At 37.0% G+C, this 23,205-nt stretch overlaps 1 pseudogene; it reads left to right on the top strand.

Moving 5' to 3' along the window:
* The window catches only part of LOC127429689 (S-adenosyl-L-methionine-dependent tRNA 4-demethylwyosine synthase TYW1-like), a 122,842-nt pseudogene that overhangs the window by 24,153 nt on the left and 75,484 nt on the right, over positions 1 to 23,205 (top strand).

Below are 23,205 nucleotides of genomic sequence, written 5' to 3'. Positions count from 1 at the left end.
TTAGGGAGTTGTAAGTCGACCTTTGATTCAGTAGGTTGTTTGGTGTTTACAAAGAAAACACCTAATCTGCATACAACATCTGGTCTCTGTGTGAGACTTGAGAGGGGCATGCCCCGGATAGAATACTGTATTTTATTAAGTTCTGAAATCTTACTTGTGATTTGACTTTGCTGAAAGCGAATGAGACCGTTTTACCAGTTGCACTGAGACCTCTTGAATGATACCAAACATGTATGATCAGAAAACCTTTTACATTACAGAACAGGATAAGTCATAACTTAGTTTTTAGTGTCCTTAAAGTGACCTAAGGTGAGAGAGAGAGAGCAGATGTGAGTGTGATTTGCGTTTTATGGTCCCCAATCAGTGGGGTGTGTTTTCTCAGGTGGAGATGCTCCTCTGTGTGAGAGTTTTATGACGTTGGTTCTCGCGGAGTACTTTGACTTTCCCGGAAGTGATGCAGATAATTTTTGTGACAATCTTACACCAGAATTGGAAACATTGCCCCCAGTGGCCAAAGTGTGATACAGTGTAGAGAAATGCATATTTTAAACTCTAACCCTCAACTCAAAAACCAAATCTAAACCTAACCATCAGTGGAGTAAAAATGTTATGTAAGAGAGAAAATTGCAATCCCACGCTGCTGATGCAACGTTGTCAACATTAGCGCAAGGACTTAATTTTTCCAACATGATCAACATGCTGCTTCCGAATGTTCATTTACCCTAAAATCGACCCAATTCTGTTAAATTACTTGCACACGCAATCTCCGAGACATGGGTTCTGATCCCAGAGAAATCAGGAACTAATTCTGTTCACAGAAACAATGGTAAAGATGTTCTGAATGTTGAATTCTCACTCTAAAATGTAATTTTTACTACACTGATGGTTAGATTTAGGGTTGGGATTTTGGTTAAGATGTATGGTCAATGCTGTCAATCATGTCCAGAGTCCTAAAATGTATCTTGTACAGTCTGGCATAAAAGACTGTTGATATCGTACACTGACAAGCAATAAAAATAGCACAGTGTGAAACTGAAACGGTTATGTACATAAGATGGATGGAAAGTTTTATGATGGAAATTTTTAATTTACAGAAATGATTTTTATATTTTGTTAATTTGACATTATTATTATTATTTTTTTGCATGTGAAACTAAAGCTTTAGACCGCTTCAGATCATGCTTATAAATCCTCTGAATAAGCTACAACATTGCAGTCAGGGTTTGACTATCTAGTGTGACCTATGAAGCGCAGCTAGTTGCATTTACTGAGTCTGATTATTCTTTTCAGCTGTCGTATACAGCACTGCACCTTTGACTCACAGGCTCTGAATTTGAAAGCAAGGCTGTCTCTGACCTTTTAGTGTGGAAAAAATGGCAAATAACAACATAGTATGTAGTTGGACAGAAAATATGGAATAATAACATTCAAGGAGCTGAAGTAGGAACTACAAGTCAGACTTGATTAAGCTTTGAATTCCAGGTTATTTTATTTTCTGGCACCCGTGCAGACTGGAATCGCTATAAAGTTTAATGCAGTCTATTCACATAAGACCTGCCCAGTGTTGAAGGTCAGTGATGGTAGTCCAAGAACTTCATCAGCATGGCTCATCAGTACCATATGGCCACAAGTGTCATTCCCATTTAGACTCTCCCATCAGTGCAACAATTTTCAAAGCAACATCTGTATCATAGCTTTTGCTGATTTATGAAATCAATTACAGTGCAATATGAAATTAAACTCTGCCATATGTCAGGCTGTTTAAAACTGCAGAAAAGAAAACCTTCTCATTGGTTATGTGAATCTTTTTTCTAAAGTACATTTTGGAAGCATCTTTAAAAGGGGAGAGAAGTTTTTGTGTTACAAACTTTTGTCTGGGAAGATGTCATGTTTCATTTAACATGAATGAAAACAAGGCTGTGAGGGACAGAAGTACAGTTCATTCAAAAGTCTGTACTGCCTTAAAGGGATAGTTCACCCAAAATTTTAATTCTGGCATCATTTACTCATATCGTTCCAAACCCACATGGCTGACTTTCTTCCTTCAACAAAATTTAAATTACGAATGAGACTTGGACATTATATTCTAAATATTCTGAAGTTATACAATAGTTACTGTATGTGTGAGAAACAAATCCAAATTTATGAAAGAACCTGCGAAATACGGGTTTGGAACAGCAAGAGGGTGAATAAATTGTGGTAGAGTTTTCATTTCTGGGTGAACTATTCTGTAAATGTCCTAAATAACGGTTAATGTTCACAATCCATGGTGTCCTTCACATTTTATTCACTAGAAATATTGTGGAAAGACATACTTTGAAGCTTTCTTTAGCTCCATGGTAGCTAGGGTTGTAAATCTATGTCACTATATGATGGTACAGTGAATGTTGTCTCTTATTGGTATGTGACTGGTTTCATGTCTGTTTTTTATGTTTCTTTGTATTTATGTGTGCTGCAGAGGATGGAGGTAGATGACGAAGACTTGCAGAGGGTGAAGCTGTCAAAGCAGAATGCACTCAGGAGGAGCGAGGCAGAGGAGGAGAGGAGAGAGATGATCACTTCAGCCTTGAGAGATACACTCACCAAACAAGGTACATCTCTGCCTTAACCCACCTTTGTTATTCACTCTCTCAAACAGAGACGTTTGTGACAGAAATGAAAGCGGCTACTCAGCAGATATCCGTACAAATGAACACACTTGATGCATTCGGAGGGCTTGCACATTCTTTAAGTGTTATGTTTATAACTAGATTTTTCTAGAGAGGTGCTTGCACATACAAAGCTCGCCACCAAGATGCCAGAGTGTTGCTTTGTGATTTTAAGCATTTTAAGTCTTACCGTTGCTAAACGGTAAGAAAGGTGTTCTGGGTTGTTGCTAGAGTGTTGTGGTTGGTTTCTAGTATGTGGTTTTGTATATTGGGCATTCTAAGATGCTATTCTGCTCACTACATTTTTACAGAGTGGTTATCTGAGTTACTGTAGCCTTTCTGTCAAATCGAAACTGTCTGGCGATTCTACATTGACCTCTCTCATCAACAAGGCGATTCTGTCCGCAGAATTGCCGCTCACTGGATGTTTTTTGTTTTTGGCACCATTCTAAGTAAACTTTGGAGACTGTTGTGCTTGAAAATCCCAGGAGATCAGCAGTTAAAAAAATACACAAACCACCCCATCTGGCACCAAAAATCATGCCACAGTCCAAATCACTGAGATCACATTCTGATGGTTGATGTGAACATTAACTGAAGCTCCTGACCCATATCTGCATGATTTTATGCATTGCACTGCTGCCACAAGATTGGCAGATTAGATAATCGCATGAATAAGTAGGTGTACAGGTGTACCTAATAAAGTGGTCACTGAGTGTATATATATATATATATATATATATATATATATATATATATATATATATATATATATATCAACAAAAATTTAATTTCCTTTTAACATATAAGAGGTCATTGTATAAAAACACACTGTAAGTTCCAGAACTCAAAACCTCCTTCTCACTGCAAAAAAAGCATTTGTTGAAACCAACCAGCCAAAATGACTTGTTCTCTACTTCCTCCACATTGTGATGTCACACTGTGGTAGAAATTTGCATCTGACTGCCTCCACAACAACCTACCTAACTGGATTATTATTAGGATTGTGGTTGGACAATAAACTACATCTGGGATTTTATTCATTTTGGCCTCTATGTCTGTTCCCGCCAAAGTAAGGAAAGACTGAGAGCATTTTTTTACATTTTATAAATTGATATTAAAAATTATCAGGCGATTAATCAGTGATCAGCCTTTTCCACCAATTTAGTTATCGTATCGGCCAGCCTCTAGTTTCAAGGTTGTTGCTTAGGGGAAAAGAGCTCATCCCAATGTTTTTATGATATTCTGGTTGCTAAAAATGGCTGGGTTTTCTCTTTCAATGTAAGTCTATTTTTTTCTTCAATGTAAATCCCATTTTATCGTCCACCAGGTGGAAAAAACAAGTCTGATCACAAATAAACTAAAATCACACCTCTGCTCAACAAGCCACACAATTTTAGGTATCATTCATGTCCGTAGCACAAATGGTTTGTTCAGACCCCTAACCCTATAGGCCAAAGTATAGTACCTCATGGTCAAAAGAGTATACTTTGAAAGATTAGAATGCTCGACCGTAGCTTTAAGTGTGAGCAATAGTAATAATGAAGCCTGCCCTAGCAAGAACTGCTGATAAAATCCAAACCCTGTGTATTCAAAATGAAATTTGTTGTACAGTTTGACAGCTAGTTTTAAAAGAGCTTCTTTCTACATCAAAGCAAATTAGCTACACAAACACCTCACTGATTACTGTTATGTCCCATTTCCCTGATGATGGACAGTTGTTTTTCTTCTTTGCCAGCTGCATTTATTAAATACGTCTGAGATGTATTTTTTTCATCTCTTTCAAAACCGGATGCTAGGGCCCTGCTGGTAATTACGTTTCGTCGCTGACAGAGTCACTCGCATTACAGTAAACCTAGTTTTCATTTAGGAGTATTTCTCACACTTTTGACAGTTTTCCCCTCTCATAAGGATTTTTTTCATGTGTGGGATTAATAAACTATATGCCAAGCAGCAACTTCTCTCTTATTGTGTGCTACAAATTTTACCTCCATCGGCTGGTTTCTGACGGAGCCTGTGATGGTGTGACTGTACCAAATGGAGCATAATGATGCAGCAAAGCCCAATTACTCCTCTCCTGCTGCCAAAGTTTCCTAGAGTTTCCAGCTCCACACCTTTCATTAGCTCACTCTGCCTCCAGCCGCACATTCAGGCTTTTACACACTGGAGACTGGGCGAATCTCACACTTTCGCCAAGAGCACAATGTGTGCTACCAGTCACTCTCCTTAATAGAACACTGTGCTTCCGGCAATGTGCAACACCTCAGAGCTTGTTATGTTATGTTGCAGCCTTATACTAAAATGCTTTAAATTGTTATTTTTTTCACATCAATCTACACTCCATACCCCATAACAACAAAGCAAAAAAACAGATTTTTGATAACTTTGCAAATTTATTAAAAAGAAAAAACTGAAATATCACATTGACATAAGTATTCAGACCCTTAACTCAGTACTTAGTTGAAGCACCTTTGGCAGCGATTACGGCCTCAAATCTTTTTGGATATAACGCAACAAGCTTTGCACACATGGATTTGGGGATTTTCTGCCATTTTTCTCTGCAGATCCTCTCAAGCTCTGTCAGGTTGGATGGGGACTGTCAGTGGATAGCTATTTTCAGGTCTCTCCAGAGATGTTCAGTTGGGTTCAAATCCGGGCTCTGGCTGGCCACTCAAGGATATTCACAGAGTTGTCCCTAAGCCACTCTTGCATTGTCTTGGCTGTGTGCTTAGGGTCATTGTCCTGTTGGAAGGTGAACCTTCAGCCCAGTCTGAGGTCCTGAGCACTCTGTACCAGTTTTCATTAAGGATATCTCTGTGTTTTGCTGCATTCAGCTTTCCTTCATCCCTGACCAGTCCCCCAAACTTCTTCCTTTTAAGAATTATGGAGGCTACTGTGCTCTTGGGAACCTTCAATGTAGACGAAATTGTTTTTAGCCTTCCCCAGATCTGTGCCTTGACACAATCCTGTCTCTGAGCTCTGCAGGCAGTTCCTTTGGCCTCATGGCTTGGTTTTTGCTCTGATGTGCATTTTCAGCTGTGAGACCTTATACATACAGGTGTGTGCCTTTCCAAATCATGTCCAATCAATTGAATTAGCCACAGGAGGACTCCTGTCAAAGTGTAGAAACATTTCAAAGATGATCCAGAGAAATGGGATACACTGAGCTAAATTTCAAGTATCATTGCAAAGGGTCTGAATACTTATGTCAATGGGATATTTCAGTTTTTTCTTTTTAATAAATTTGCAAAGTTATCAAAAATCTGGTTTTTGCTTGTCATTATGGGGTATGGAGTGTAGATTGATGTTATTTTTTATTTTTTATTTATTTTTTTAATTTTTTTTAAAGCATTTTAGCATAAGGCTGCAACATAACAAAATGTGAAAAAAAGAAGGGGTCTGAATACTTTCTGAATGCACTGTAGCAAACTCGCTCACAGTAGAGACCAGCTCTCCACAGTTTGAGGCACATGTGCCAAGATGTCTTACACTAGATTCGATATCATCCTGTTTGTCTCAGGATCACTGGGGTCATTGTGTGTTAATGGAGGAATCTCAGGAAACCTGGGAAGAACATGTCACCTCAAAATCAAGTCATTTTTGAGATTTTTTTTTTTTTAATGAAAATAAAGCCTAGCTTATGGCCCTTTCGATTTTTGCATTGTGGCATTATTTTCATGACAATTAAGCACTTATTTTTTCTTTTAAATTACATAACTGTAATTTAAAAAAAAAAAAAAAAAAAAAATCTCACTCAATACTGTTATGTGAGATGATAAATAATCTATTATTTTAATTATAAAGGATACATCTAAGTTCAGTACAATTAAGTCTTTGATGTACTGATTTTTGCTTATTTGTAATAATTGCTGTAAACTGTATTTTTTGTATTTTTTATTTTAATAGAAAAAATAATATGTAAAAATGCTTCAATACAAAACTGTTTATTGGTTAAGTGGTAGTGACCTTATATACTGTAAAAATATTTTATTTAACAAGACAAAACATGCAATTTGACAGTAGAATATTGTAAAAAATATATGTTCAGGCAATAATGTCAATGTCAAAAGGACATCATGTAGTGCCTGAAACATGGTCACTGTATTGTTTATGCTGAATTTCTGGCATTCACAGCTGTCAGTTTTTTCCCCCATAAATTTTACAGGATTGTTTTTTTTTTTTTTTTTTTTTTTTTACAGTGTATTACAGTAATGATACGTTTTTTTTTTTTCACTGAAAATTGGGGGAAGAATGTGCGGTAACATTTTACTATAAGGTTCCATTTGTTAACATTAGTTAATGCATTAGTTATCATGAACAAACAAATCATATATTTTACAGCATTTATAATTCTTAATGTTAGTTAATAAAAATACAATTGTTCATTGTTAGTTCATGTTAGTTCAAAGTGCATCAACTAATGTAAACAAATACAACTTTTGATTTTAAAGATGTATTAGTATATGTTGAAATGAACATGAATAATGCTTAATAATTATTGATCAATGTTAGTTCATGTTAACTAATGTTGTTAACAAATGGAACCTTTGTAAAGTGTTACCGAATGTGCTTTATTGTCAAGAACATGCTGTCCTGGAAATATAATGGAATTTTAAAATTGATTTCTAAGCCAGCAAAAGCCATTAAAATGAACAAAACCCTGAAAAGTGATGGTAATGTACATAGTGAATATAGATTTCACATTGATGTGGTAGGTGTGGCAACCCTTTCATTTTATCTTGTGAAATATGTGAAATATGACCTGAAAATTTCTTTTCGAACTTCACTCTAACAGGGGTGACCTCACATTGGGCTATTTTCACACTTTGAGTTCTGAACTGCACACGCAAAAACAAATGTGTGTAATTCAGCAGTGCCAGCCTGCAGTCTAGAGAAGACACTTATGTGAGATTATATAACACTCTTGTCCTAAGGGGCTGGTGTGTAACTTCCTCTCGCATTCTGTTATTTTTGCTCTTTTAATGATAAACTGAAATCATTCCCTCAGGCATTATTAATGATGATTTAAAGATAAATGAGGGAGAGAGCAGAGGAACCCTGTGATTGCTTCAAGTCACTTCCTTTAAATAGTAGCAGAAAAATACAGATCTAGGGTGATCAGAGTGATGGAGTCTGATGGAATGAGTTTTATGCTTTGAAATCCCTCTTCTTTCACCTCAAAGTATAAATAAAAGAGCTTAAAATGGAAACTTGAAGTAACAAGAGTAAAATCATTCTACAGCATCAGTGATCTTGTGAAGGAGTCCAGTTTTGGTGCCGTTCGTCATCAATTTGACGTCTGCTGTTCCTGTTAGCTGTCTGCAGTCCGGAGATAGAACAAAACTGTGAGGACACCATGCATATCCAGTAGCTGGCCAGCTCTCCTGTGCCCTTATTGAACTGTGCAGAACTCATCTTCATGGGTAGATTTGTCTCCAAATTTGAACGTGAATTGTTGGAAGGTTGTAGGCAGGGTCCAAAATGAACACTCTCTTGGCACCAAATGTGCTTATTTTAGGAGGGTAAATAAAACTGTTATTAACTTTATTAAAGTTACATTTATGGAATTCTGGGCTATCTATAAACATCTGTGGTTGAAATCTAAAATTGCAAGTTACTTGCAGAGGAACAAGTTTTTTTTTAATGTTTTTTTTTTATTTTTATACATCAGTTGTGCTTCAGTACTACTCTACTAAAGTGTGGATACAAGACATATATCCAAAAAAACATGTAGCAGCCTTTTCTTTGCTTAAAGTGACAGTTCACCAAAAAATAAAAATTCTCTCATCATTTACTCACCCTCATGACATCCCATGTGTATGATATTCTTTTTTCAGCAGAAAAAAAAAAAAAAAAAAATCTCAGCTCAATAGGTCCTTAAAATGCAAGTGGATGTTGATCAGACATTTGAACCTCCAAAAAGAACAGACAGTCAGCATAAATGTCATCCATACGACTCCAGCGTTAAATTAATGTCTTCTAAAGCCTCACAATCGCTTTTGGTGCGAAAAAGATCAATATTTAAGAACTTTTTAACTATAAACCCTCCCTTCCAGTCAGCAGCAGTATACACATTCCTGAGAGCGCTGAGTTCAAGTGTGACGTATTTGCATTGCCATGTTACGGACGTAATCCCACGTTCTTCTCTCATTTGAGACATCCATGATAAGCACACAAACGCACCATTGTGAATAAACAAACAGACACAAATACAGATCTAAACCAAAGCCAACGAAGCTTCTGTACAGCATTCCTCCTTCTCAGTTGTAAACAGCGCTGCTCTTTTGGAGGTGTTGCATGTGCGTCAGTTCTTACGTGAACATGGCAACGGGATTACGTCATATTGCTGTTGACCGGAAGCAATGCTTTATAGTTAAAAAGTACTTAGATATTGATCTTTTTCGCACCAAAAGGGATTGTGTCGCTTTAGAAGACATTAATTTAATTGTTGGTGTCGTATCTTAGACATTTATGCTGACTGTCTGTGATTTTTGGAGCTTAAAAAGAGAAATCTCCATTCACTTGCATTTCAAGGACCTACTGAGCTAAGATATTTTTCTTTAAATGTGTTCTGCTGAAGAAAGAAAGTCATACACACCTGGGATATCATGAGGGTGAGTAAATGATGAAAGAATTTTCATTTTGGGGTGAACCAAGCTTTTAAGGACACACAAGGATGAATGATGGAAGCCTACAGATTTTTTTGTTTACTGTCTCAATGATGGTATTTTGTTATTTTATAACAAAAAATTAAACAAGAAATCCTCCTTAGTGTACTGCTTGGTTGAATTGAAAGAATGATAAAATGACCCTTTCTGATTTGAGTATGCATACTTAACATGCACATTGAAACCTCAGCAGAATCTCTCTGAAGCTGTCTATGTGAAGCGATTCGGCATGTACTGCAGCAGGGAATCTTCTTTCTCTACGTTTGTTTAAGCTGCCCTTCACACAGAGGAAACCAGACCTGCTCTCTGATCCCCAGCTCTATGCAAAGAGATGCTTTCCTTCTGAGAGAGCTGAGCGAGCACCTCTCCCACCTCTCCCACCTCCTCAGTCACAGTGAGCTATTTGCAGACATAAAAGACAGGAGCATGTGTTTGATGTGGAGTTCAGCTAATGAACAGGGAGAGAGACACCAGATTGGGATCATTAGTATAGAGCTGTGGCTCAGACTATGGGAGAGAAAATGAAAAGAGGGCTCCTTATAATCCTTAAAAGGATAGTTCCCCAAAAATTAAAAATTCTTGATTATTTACTCACCCTCATGTTGTTCCAAACCCATGCTGTTATTTTGTTTTGTTTAACAAAAAAGTAGACTTTTCTGATGAAACGTTAAGCAGCTCTTGCCATACATTTCATTGTGACAAGGCGATGTCAGGCTCCAAAAAGGACATCAAACAGCACTATACAAGCAATACAAAAGTAGGCCATTCAACTCATGTGATATCTTCCAAGTCTACATTATCCATACGATAGCTTTGTGTGAGGAACTGACCGAAATTAAAGTAATTATTCACAGGTAATCTTCACCTCTGCTGAAGCTCGCAGACAGTCCGCGTCCAGATTCAAAAAGTGTGCGCGGCATCATTGATGATAAAGACATTGGCGTGTATAGTATGCGAATGTGATGCACCATTTTTAAATTCTGGATGCGAATATGGGCTAGATGCAACCTGTGAACTAGAAGAAGTGAGGGCAAGATTATCAGTGAGTAAGGACTTCAATTTCAGTCTGTTCCTCACAAAAATATCGTATGACTTAAGAAGACTTGGAACACAGTGCACTACTTTTATGACACTTTAAAGGAATAGTTCATCCAGAAATGAAAATTCTTTCATCATTTACTCACCCTCATGCCATTTCAGATGTGTATGACTTTCTTTCTTCAGCAGAAAACAAAGATTTTTAGAAGAATATCTCATCTCTGCAGGTCCATACAATACAAGTGAATGGTGATCATACCTCTGTAGCTCCAAAAATCACATAAAGGAAACATAGAAGTAATCCATAAGACTCCAGTGGTTAAATCAATATTTTTAGAAGCAATATAATAGGTGTGGGTGAGAAAGAGAGAGAGTTTTTTTTACTCTAAATCTCCACTTTCACTTTTGCATCTAAAACTCACATGTGGTGCCTGATTAGTTTCACTTTCTCATTTGAAAGTGAAAGTCACAGTGGAGATTTAGAGTAGAAAAGGACTTTAATATTGTTCTGTTTCTCACCCACACCTATCATATTGCTTCAGAGACATGGATTTAACCACTGGAGTCGGATGGATTACTTTTATGTTTCCTAACATGTGATTTTTGGAGCTACAAATACATTCACTTGTATTGTATTGTTTGGCCCTACAGAGCTGAGATATTCTTCTAAAAGTCTTCATTTGTGTTCTGCTGAAGAAAGTAAGTCATGCACATCTTGGATGGCATGAGGGTGAGTAAATGATGAGAGAATTTTCCTTTTTTGGCGAACTATCCCTTTAAGGGTGTTTTCACAGTATCACTTTTGGTGCGCATCCCGGTTCGAATGACTTCAAAGTTTGCTTATTTGGATGATGTGAACGCTGTTTTCCGAACTCTGGTGCGCACCCACGAACCGCACCCCTGTATCCTTGAAAAGGTGGTCTGGGTACAGTTCATGTGAACTCTGGTACAGTTTGCTGCTGATATGAATGCAGTCGTACCATATGTAAAGTCTTTGCAGGCTCCCGATCACAATTATAATGGTATATTCCATTTCTCATACCTGTTTGTCTACAAATAAACCCTCTTCAGAGAGCAGCTCACATTCTTCACATCTTGAAACATATCTGCGGGATCGCGGCAGACAAACGCTAACATTCATATATACATTTAATGCACCGGTGGCAGACAAATACAAGTGTCGTTCTGTGCATGTAAAGTTTTAGTGGTAAATCCAAAAAGATGATATCTTTAATAACATTTGTCTTCTTGAGATGTTACTTAGTTACAGTGGTAAACACCATTAAAAGACCGAGCTGCTCGTCATTCCAGCCAACCATACTGTTTAACACAACATCAGTTGGGTTCATCTACAATAATGTCATCCAAAATGGTCACGTAGATTTTCCCTATACAACATTGGGAAGATAAGACCCTTCCTCTCTGACCCCGTTTACACCGGGTATTAAAATGAATCTCAGGTGAGACACATTGCTGTTTATACCTGGTCACTTCAATAGGTCTCCTGCGACCACTTGTGTTCGGAATTTGAGGAGAGGGTCTCTGATTCATGACGACATGCATCAGTCAGCAAGTGTGTTACTGCATGACATTAAAGCACAACAAATTCAGAAAAGGCAAAGAAAGCGCGAAAAAAACACCGCACTATTTCTCCCAGATGCAGCTGAAATTTAATCTAAACACAAAAACAACATTTCGAGCAGAATTTTCCATTATTTTAGTGGATTACCTGTATTAACCAGAGCTGCAGATGTTCGTGCTTCTCATAAATGTCTCTGTAAGTTGGTTTTAAACACACTGAAGGAAATCAGAGAAGTTCTCGTGCTTGTGTATATATTAAAATGTTCAGATTGGTCAGTTATTTTCTTTTGAAGCCGCTCATAAATTTAAACTGTTGTTTTAGTGCAGCGGTTGATTGACAGGTGAGGAGTGGCACTTCACTGCTGTATGGGATACATTCAGGACAGATTAGCATTTACACATCAACTTTGATACAGTCACATGCGTTTTGACCAAATTCGTTTGGGTTTTTTGTGATCCAATCACAAAACGTTTTAGACCCCATTTAGACCTGTATTTAATGCTGACCACGTGTGATCCGATCACCCAATACGCTAACGAACCCAAGAGAGTGTATGTGACACCACTCTTTGTCTCTCTGGCTGCCAGTTACTGCACAACTCAAGTTCAAGGCTCTGATGCAGGCATACAGAACAGTCATTGGGTCTGCACCAGTCTATCTAAAATAATTTCTGCAGAGCTACGTTCCCACCCGAAGGTTGCAGTCTGCAAGTGAGCGATGCCTTGTGGTACCAACACAACAAGGCACAAAATCACTTTCCTGGACTTTCAGCTTCACTGTACCTCGATGGTGGAACAACCTTCCCAACACCATCCATTTAGCAGACTCCCTCTCTGTCTTTAAAAAACAGCTAAAGACTTTTCTGTGAGCACTTAACCCTCAGTCATAAAAAAGTACTTTGTACTGTAATCTCTGTCTTGGGTAGTACTGTTCTGATACATTTTAAACTTTGTATTGCAGCACTTATCGTGTTACTGTCTCCTTAAAGGTTAATTGCTTTTGTTGTATCCTTCCTCATTTTGTATGTCGCTTTAGATAAAAGAGTCTGTTATATGAATAAATGTAAACGTAAACAGCTGTCGCTTGTACTTGGGTTGATGCCGCAATCAGACCGTGGTTCGTGGCCAAAAAATATTTATGCGAACAGAGACCAGTGGAGGCAGGGGAAATGGGGAGCAAACGAACTCTGGTTTGGGTCAAGCTATTGAACCAAGTGTGAAAGCACCCTTATTGTGCTTTTTTGGTCCTGTTTGTTGTTTGATTGTTGTATGAAAAAGAATAGTGTAAAATTTCTCACGTATTCCATGGAAAACATAACAGCTTACCGTTCTGGAACGGCATGAGGGTGAGTAAATGATGACATTTATGCATTTGGCAGATGCTTTTATCCAAAGCTGTGACTTACAGTGCCCTTATTACAGGGACAATCCCCCTGGAGCAACCTGGAGTTAAGTGCCTTGCTCAAGGACACAATGGTGGTGGCTATGGGGATTGAACTAACAATCTTCCACTTACAAGTTCAGTGCTTTAGTCCACTACACCACCACTTTTTTTTTTTTTTGTTATGTATAGTTAGCTATATAACTACTTTTAAAGGCTAAAATCACTGAAGTGCCGAGTGCAAGTTTTTAGGAGATATTTGAATCAGCATTTATATTCCAACAGGAAGTGTTGTTTAGCTGTGATATGAACTCTATCGGCCCTTTCAGTACATAGTGACCTCTTATATGCTTCCACTTTATTAAGACTGCTGCTGGAGTAATGGTTGCCTTAGTGATGGTCCTTACGTGTGGATTAAAGTTTAAATTGAGTCGAATTCCCCAGGGGATGCAGTACAGTTGTGGAAGAAAGGGGCTGTGGACCTTAAAAATGTCCAGACTTCAAGTGCTTAACGGGAAACGCTTCCATGATTAGACTTAAGCACATTGGCCTTACAGCCTGGTTAGATTAATTATAGAGCTTTGTATGAAAATTTCCCCAATTTCTCCTGCTAGATGTTAAAGTGGTCATGACATGCCTTTTTTTATTATTTTAAAATGTTCCTTGACATTCACCTATAATATTAGTAAAGTTTCATATATTTGTAAAACATGATAATTTCCCACCCTGATTCTGGCCCTCTGTCAGAAATGCTCAGTTTTGATACTGCTTCTCCTTTAAAACCTGACAGTAAACTCTTATGATTGGCTTTTTGCTCATGACTGACCTGCTCTCTCCTTGCCATCTCAGTGCTCACCACTGCTGTGTGGGGCTACAGAAGCAGTAAGATAAAAAAAGGCATTGATGTGTTGTTGTGGAGTCGTTTTTACAGATTGGTTTCAACAAATGCTCTTTTTGCAGTGAGGAGGAAGTTTTGAGTTCTGAAACTGAAAGTATCTTTTTACAATGAACTATTATGTGTCAAAAGATCAATGAAAATGTAATTCCTCATGTCATGACCCCTTTAAAGGTGCAGATCCTGAGCATGTACAGCAAAATGCTGATAACTAAAAAAAAATCCACCATTTCAAAATTAAGAGACCTGTAAGTCAAGGTAAGTCAAAAACATAATTTAGTTCTACATGACGATTTCCACTAGGGCTGCTCCCTGATAGTCGACCAAACCTTAGTCATGAGAAGGGTCTTGATCGACCATGTTTTGATTGGTTGGTTGGTCGTAGAAAAAACTCCACATAAAAACGACGAACACCATCGTTGGACGGACGCTAGGTGGTATTATGGGGTAGTTTTCATTAAGCAGGTTTAAGTTAGGTTTAAGTTAGGTTTAAGCCTACACAATAAAGCAAGACACCTTGATTTCAAACTTTGAACTTTATTTTTTATTTATTTTAACAAAAAATTCAAATGAAACTGGAAAAAAAATGTGCAATTAAAATGTGTGTTGTTCAGCTTTTTGAAAGAAGGATTTACCACAGTTGTGAAGGGCAACATCTCTTTGGCAAAGAACCTACTTCATCAGTGCATTCTCTACCAGTCGGATATTTCGTTATCTGGGAAAATACATCGTGTGTGAATAAATGAGTTTTGTTCCCTCCTTCACGATATATATATATATATATATATATATATATATATATATATATATATATATACATATATCGCAATATCCAATTACATCAGCAACCCCTGGGCTGAGGGATCGGTGAATATTCTTGCTTTAGTGATTTTGCATTGAAAATTAAATTAATTTATTTAAAAAATGAAAAACTTAAATCAAATACATTTCTAAATTCAAACTGCACTCTAAACGAAATGAAAAAGCAATTAAAATAATGAAGTGATAAAAGAATAATATATATATATATATATATATATATATATATACACACACCTTTCCATTTACCGTCAGGCAAGAATCCGTCTTAACATCATGGCAGAAATTTACTTAGACAAATGAAGACATAAAAACAATAAAAAATGTAAAAATAATAATTAGAATGATGATAATAATCACGGTTCGGGGTGAACGTGTTTTTGTATTATTTTGGTTTTAATCACAGATGTAAAGGCTGAAGAGTTGTGGTCACAATGAACGCTCTGTGGAAATAAAGTGAACTGAACTCAAAGCACCTCCTGAGATGAGATGTCTGAGGTCATTTGCAGCACTCATTGACGATACTGTTCTTGCAAAAAAATAAAGAATAAATCGGAAGACAGAAACAAAGAGTGAGAACCTTTAAGATGCGTGTGTTCCACGAGACTGCACGCTTCCATATCAGCGAGACATATATGTGCATAGACGGCTTTTCTGTCATCTGTTCTTAATAACATAATAAAGTGTGTTTCTTCAAGCGCGTGTCTGTGTGTCTACGTGCAAATTATTTGTAATATTAATTTGATAATATTAATAGTCTAATAATAATAATAATTTAATAGATTAATGGGAAAACGAGCCAAATATTGTCTTGACATCGTCAAAGGCATCAGCTATTGGCGATCACTCTGACCATTATCGATCCCCGAGATCATCATCTGTCGGCACAACCTTAATGTGCATTTCTCTCTATAAATTAACAAAATGTTCAGACAGTCTCCTTGTTGGTTTTTCCGACACATTCAGAATCATTACCGCTTTTGCCGGTGTCGCTGCAGCTCGCTTCGTGCGTGTGCTTGTAAAATGTATATTTTAAAGGCTCATTATTACGGTTTAGTATTTCTCTGTAATGTAGAATAGTGTTAGCAATGTTACTTATAACATTCTTTTTCAGCCCAGGAACTCAAACCATTTTCTGATGCCCCCCAAAAAAATATATTAAAGTAATTAAATTAATATCATAAACGTGCGACTAGTGGACTAATGTCTTAAATTAACTCCTACTAGTCGACTAGGAAAATCTTTGGTCGGGGGCAGCCCTAATTTCCACCCACTCTCTGAACCTTAGCAATAAAAAGGCTGTTTTTGCTACTGTACCTTTAAGACTTGTATATGTAAATTACCCCTGTTAAGAAAACAAATTTTCTCACAAAATCTGAAAATGACCTGGTCCTTTTTATGCCAAAATCAAAGAAAGCAAATAAGAAATTGTATTTAGTGTATAAAAAATTAAACCTGTTATTAGGGCATTTAAGTTTTTTTTGTAGTTAGTAACATTATTTTTATGACATTTACGCTGATTTTACTCTTCAATTCTCATTGCCGCAGAAAAAATATGGTCATTATGATCTTCTTATAACCGCTATGTGAAAAATATATTATTTACAACCCCATTTCCGAAAAAGTTGGGACAGTATGAAAAATGCTAATAAAAACAAAAAGGAGTGATTTGTAAACTATATTCAGCTTTTGCTATATTGAAAGCACTACAACTAAACATTATTTGATGTTTTTACCTTTGATTTTTTTTTTATGTACAGTAATTTCAAATCAGTTGATTGCAACATGCTCCAAAAAACTTGAGACGGGCAATTTAAGACTAATAACAATTTGACGAGTTGAAATAACAAGGCGATGTGAAACAGGATATGTTAAACAGGTGAGGCAATTGTGTCATAGTACTGTATACTGTATAAGGAGCCTCCAAAAACAGCCTAGTCCTTCAAGAGCAAGGATCATTCAAGTCTTGTCAATTTGCCAACAGATGCTTCAGCAAATAATCCAGCACTTTGAGAACAATGTTCCCCAAAGACAAATTGGAAGGATTTTGGGCATTTCACCTTCTACAGTGCATAATATAGTTAAAAGATTCAAGGAATCTGGTCAAATCTGTGCGTAAAGGGCAAGATGAAAACCACTTCTGAATGCGCGTGATCTCTGATCCCTCAGACATCACTGTCTTAAAAAACATCATTCATCTGTAATGGATATCATGAACATGGGTTTGGGATTACTTTAGTAAACCTTTGTTAGTCAACACCATTCGCCACTGCATCAACAGATGCAAGTTAAGACTTTACTATGCAAAGCAGAAGCCCTACATCAACACTGTCCAGAAGCGCTGCCAACTTCTCTGGGCTCGGTCTCATCTTAGTTGGAAAGTAGAACAGTGGAACTGTTGAAAAACACAGCCATTGTGTTATCTGGGCCAAAAAGGAAAAGGATCATCTAAACTGTTATTAGCATCATGTCCAAAAGAGGGGGATGTGCTTAAGTGTCTAAAAAAATCTTAATGATTCTAAATGTAGGCTTTATTTGCATTATGCAAAATATAATTTTTTTTTTTTTTTCTTGTATTGATTTGGGATTAAATCTCACCAGGACGTTTTCTTTACAGGAGTCCACAACGTCCATATCCCGTCACATACCATCTTGTATTCCATCATGAGTAGTGACATCAATTCTATGATCATTTCTGATTGAACCATTTTCTCAGCTTAGTTTTTAGTAATGTTTTGAGTGGACTGGTGAGGGAGATTTGCGTTGTAGACATATGATGACACGCCCCCTTTTAATGCAGATTTTGTAGTTTTGAAAATGGCGATGACTATTTAAAACATGCAAATGTTCTGTTTGAGTTGACATCAGAGCAGTTTTTTCTTATCAAACACAGCAATCAGAAACTGCCAGAAAGCTGTGCAAAAATTATGTCATTATTCTTTTGTCTAATGGGACAGTTTCATATCAATTTAACACAGTGATTAATTTCTCTTGAAAATAGGCCAGTCATATTAGTGTAATTACCCACCTCAAAACCCAAACATGTTGGTGGCTTATACAGTTGCAGCTGGCACAGATTAAAGCAGTCTAACTGGTATTCAACAAGTGCGTGCTTTGGCTTGTGAGAAAAGCCAGAATTTTAAAATTAATCTGGTCTTTAGTACAGAAGCCTAGAGCAGTGCAATGATAGGTTGCAGGTCTGTTCTGATCGTGGACAGCAAGGAAAAAACATGCTAATGCTAATGCTAAATACACAATAAATTTAATACAACTAAACATATATCCATGCATTTTTGAGATAGCTAAATAAACAAACTAATTAGCTTTACAAGGGAGAAGAAAATGCTTTACTCAAAAAATTAGTGATTACCCTTAATGGAATTGTAGAAAGTTTTTACAAGTGGTTTAATGTTCAGATTAAGTCAGTTTCATTGAGCCAACATAATTTAGTTGGATTAGGTCAAATAAATGTAGTGTAGTTAATAGGTTCATTTACTATGGTTTATTTAATAAATTTTCTTATGTTGGTTCAAATTAATTTATTTTATTAATCATTAGTATATGCTAGGTGAACAAGGGTTAGGAAAGTGAAACTGTTGTATGAAGGTAAATTAGTAGCAAAACTTGAGAGTTTGCATATTTGGATTTGAGAGTTTGTACAATAAGCATTTGTACTCGTAAGTTGAAATTTACACTCACAGCCCCAATGTGAAAACTTGTCAAATAAGTTTGAATGTTGCAATCTGCTCTCACAGACAATAATTCAAAGCTTGTGTTCTGAATTCACAACTGCAGACAAGTAGTCATAAATGTGTAAAATGACATTCACATAAATACAACTACAGACACAAACTTGTATTACACATGAACCTTTGTACTTTAATACATTTTTTGCAGTACAACCACAAATCGGCACTTACAACCTCTCAAATCTGGCACTGCAACTTTAAATCTTCACGCCTTGACTTTTGCAACTATTTTTGCTAAAATAGTGAGAGAGTAAGACCAGTGTTTGTCGGGGGAGTGGGAGGGGGCAATGAAGTCGTTTTATTAGTTGATGCCTATAATAATCCTTGGAAGAACAATAGGGCCTCTGCACTTTCAGTGCTTGGGCCCTAATTATAATATCTTTGACACAAAAATCATATTTGAACTTTAATTTGGAAAAACAATTGAGACTCAGATCATGGCAAAAAGCAGATACAAGATCACAAAAGAAAAACATATGATCAAGATAAATCACTATTGTTCCCACAAAAGGTACATGAGTTATTTACATCAGAATACTTAGATACAAGTAGGTTACAAGGGTAAATTTTGTGCAAGATTTTAAAATGCACTTCTTTGATCTCATTAGTTATGCAATATTTATAAGGTAACAACCATGCTTTCCTCCAATTTATGTTATTAATGATAGAGTTCCAGAAGAATTTTCCTCTTGGGGAAATAGAATTTCGTGAGTGTAGTAGTTGACGAATAAATTTTTTATTACAGGTTCTACTCAGGAAAGAAACTCCTTCACTTTGCCATTACAAACGGGTGCGGGCTGGCGCTGTGGTGTGACGTCATCGCATACAAAAATGTCCCATTTCATTGGCTAGGCATCAACCAATAAAACGACTTCATTGCCCCCTCCCCCTCCCCCTCCCCTGCCAAACACTGGTCTTGCTCTCTCGCATCAGTATTTACAAGTGCACAAGTGAGTTTTGCCACAGGTTTTTCACTAAAGTTGTTGCAAAAGTCAAGGCGTGAAGATTTAAAGTTGCAGTGCCAGATTCGAGAGGTTGTAAGTGCCGATTTGTGGTTGTACTGTGAAAATGTATTAAAGTACAAAATTTTGTGTGTAATACAAGTTTGTGTCTGTAGTTGTATTTATGTGAATTTCATTTTACACATTTGTGACTAGTATGCAATTGTGAATTCAGAACACAAGCTTTGAATTATTGTCTGTGAGTGCAGATTGCAACATTCAACTTCAAATTTGTATTTTAGAATTTTTCATATCAGTGCTGTGAGTGTAAATTTTAACTTACGAGTACAAATATTTATTGTACAAATTCTCAAATCCAAATATGCAAGCAGTTTTAATACATACAGTATTTACCTTCATACTGTTGCACTGTCAATTTAATAGCAACTGTTTATAGAGCAGCACTCAAATCAAGTATCACTTGACAGTGAAAGTCCATCCTCAACCTAAGCACAAGCGCCATTCTTTACCAGAATGGTAACCCCAATACCTCCAGCATAACAGAAACTTATAATATAACATTAACAACATTAAACCTTAATAAATCTCCTCATATTTTCATATTCATATATTGCTCAAAAATACATAAACTAACACTTAATTTAAATGCCTGTTCTCCCTATCAAGTCCCAAAACATGCAATGGAAATCCCCTGCGCAGTTTCATTAATGCAGCATTAACACCACAAATAATTATTAATGAAGTCCCAACTCAAATGGATTGAGCAAATTTCCATTTAAAATGGATAGAAAGCATTGAAATCAAGTTGTGACAAAATGTTCTAGAATTGTGTTGCTTTAGTTTAATTAAGTAAATTGAACAACCTGCAAAAATCCTTTTTTTTCTTTTTTTTAGTGTTCCTATATCATCTAAGGCTGTGCTTCATATCAAACTCTCTGTTATTTTGGCCCAAATTCATCTGTCACTTGAAAGAAGCTGCCATATTTGGCAGATGCCAAGTGTGACCTGCCACATCCTTATTAACCATGAACAAAATTATGCAAAGTAAAAGACAATACCACCCAGACAAAATTAAAATTCTTTAAACATTAAAATACAGGTTTACTTGCAGCGAGAATAAACATGTGCGATGTGCCAACGTTTTGCGCAATAAGTTATTTGGCTGCACAGGGTAAAATTCAATCCAATAATCAACTTTGGTACTGTAGTGGGATGCCATTTGATGTCCAATGTAAGACCTGGGTCCTGAACCAAAACCAGTTGAGAATGATGGGCCCAGAGCAGTCATTTTTTGTATTTTGTTAATTTCGATTATTTTAATGTAAAATATTGTAAACAATTTTGAGTCATCAAGCGCCCTCATGTGCCTCTCAGCCCCCAGGCATGGTGAAATGCTGTTTGGTTGTTTTGGATCAGTGAACACTCTTAGGAAAATTGCTAATCTTACATAACTGCCTTGTCTTTGTCTTTCTTTTTTCTTTGTGGTCTGTAGGCTACAAACTAATAGGAAGTCACTCTGGGGTGAAACTGTGCCGTTGGACAAAGGTAGGTCCTTTCCTGCAATTGATTTGTTGTCAAGGCTGTTTAGCAGCCACAGTGTTGTTTATTTATTTTTATTTTTTTTACAGCAACACATTTAAAAAACAGCAGGTTTTTTTTTAGAATAAATGATTTAACAAATGTTGCCCCTCTTTTTTTAGTCAATGCTGAGAGGGAGAGGAGCATACTATAAGCTTATAAGGCTATAAGCATACTTTCTATGGGATGGAGACCACGCCAAGCCTGGCCTGTTCCAACAAGTGTGTTTCTGTAAGAAGTAAGAGCAAGTTTACATAATGAATTTTATAAAATCTTATTTAATCCATTGTGTGCGTTAAAAGGGGACGTGTCATCATGTCTACAATGCAAATCTCCCTCACCAGTCCACTCAAAACATTACTAAAAACTAAGCTGAGAAAATGGTTCAATCAGAAATTATCATAGAATTGATGTCACTACTCATGATGGAATACATGATGGTATGTGCCGGGATATGGAGGTTGTGGACACTCACGAAACCTGTAAAGAAAACGTCCTGGTGAGATTTAATCCCAGAGTGAATTTTAATGGTACTTTCTAAGGCAAGCATAAAGGGTCGTTCACACTAAACGCATTTTGCGTCTATCTGCACAATTTTTCAATTGTTTTTCTATACATGTAAACATGCGCAGAACAGACGTTTTTGACAGTTGCATTGCTTCTCACTGTTTTTTAGATGCTGAGTCAAGTTAAAGTGATCTTCAACTGTTAGAAACGCTTGTCTCACATTCCTGCAGTTCAGCTGTAATAGCATGGTGCTACCAGCACCAAGGTCATGGGTTAGATTCCCAGGGAATGCATGTACTTATAAAATGTATAGCTTGAATGCACTAAGTTGCTTTGGATAACAGCATCTGCCAAATGCATAAAAGTTGAACTGCTCACAAGCAGGACTTGATTTAATCTTGAATCTACAAATGCCCTCTAATCATTCTTTTCAAACATCAATTCACAAATTCATGCGATGCCAGAGCAAACAGCTCTGATGTACATCTGAATGAATTGGAAGTGTTGAGGTCGATGTAGCAATGCTGATTCATAGTGACAATTGTGGAAAGAGGGTAGTATTCAATGTTCCTGCTATTAGCAATGAGGTGTTTGTAGCCAAAAAATAAAAGGGGCTGTCGAAGAGAATCACCACAACTCTTCTGAAGAGTGGATCTGGGATGATTTCCATCACAAGTGACCCCTTGTTGCCTTATGGTATGTGTAACAAGCTCTTAGTTCAGGGCAATGGAGGAGTCAGGAGACAACGAAGCAGGTTCAAGGTCAGACTTTTTATTGTCCTTCTGCACTGTACACACAATCGACGGTAACCGTCGATAACAAAGGAATAGGAACTCTAATAATGGAAAGCACTCTAAACATAAACATAAACATAAACAAACACAATCTCTCTCTCTCTCTCTCTCTCTGATGCTTCGGTGTGCCTTTTAAGCCTCCCTCCACCATCACTATAATGAGAGACAGGTGTTAGAAATAATTATGAGCCAGGTGACGAGCCTTACCGCTCTCCCTCTCCCGCAGACTGACACATGACCACGCCCCCCATGCCACAGTATGGTACAGAGCTACACGGCTGAAAGCCACTAAATGACTAAATGGATCTGACTGAGAAAGTTAGTCTGTATGTGACACATTCGTCCGTACAAACTGGACACTGGCTCATGTCCCACAGATCTGGGACAGGGCTATGGATTAGTCACAGTGGTTGACTTATCAACAACTGACTAGTTGATTAGTTTCTATTTTTTCTTTCTTTTTTTAGTTTTAATATTTTGGTTTCATTTTTAGTAGTCCAACTTTTACAAGTGTGTCTCTCAACTTCTGCATTCTGTTCCATTCCAACAGACTCTGTCTAGCTGGTTTTGAATGCAAGAACGTCC

This window comes from Myxocyprinus asiaticus, chromosome 39 (assembly GCF_019703515.2).
Source record: "Myxocyprinus asiaticus isolate MX2 ecotype Aquarium Trade chromosome 39, UBuf_Myxa_2, whole genome shotgun sequence".
Taxonomy (NCBI): domain Eukaryota; kingdom Metazoa; phylum Chordata; class Actinopteri; order Cypriniformes; family Catostomidae; genus Myxocyprinus; species Myxocyprinus asiaticus.
Note: the sequence above shows the minus strand (reverse complement) of the source record. Positions and strands in the feature narration are given on the sequence as shown.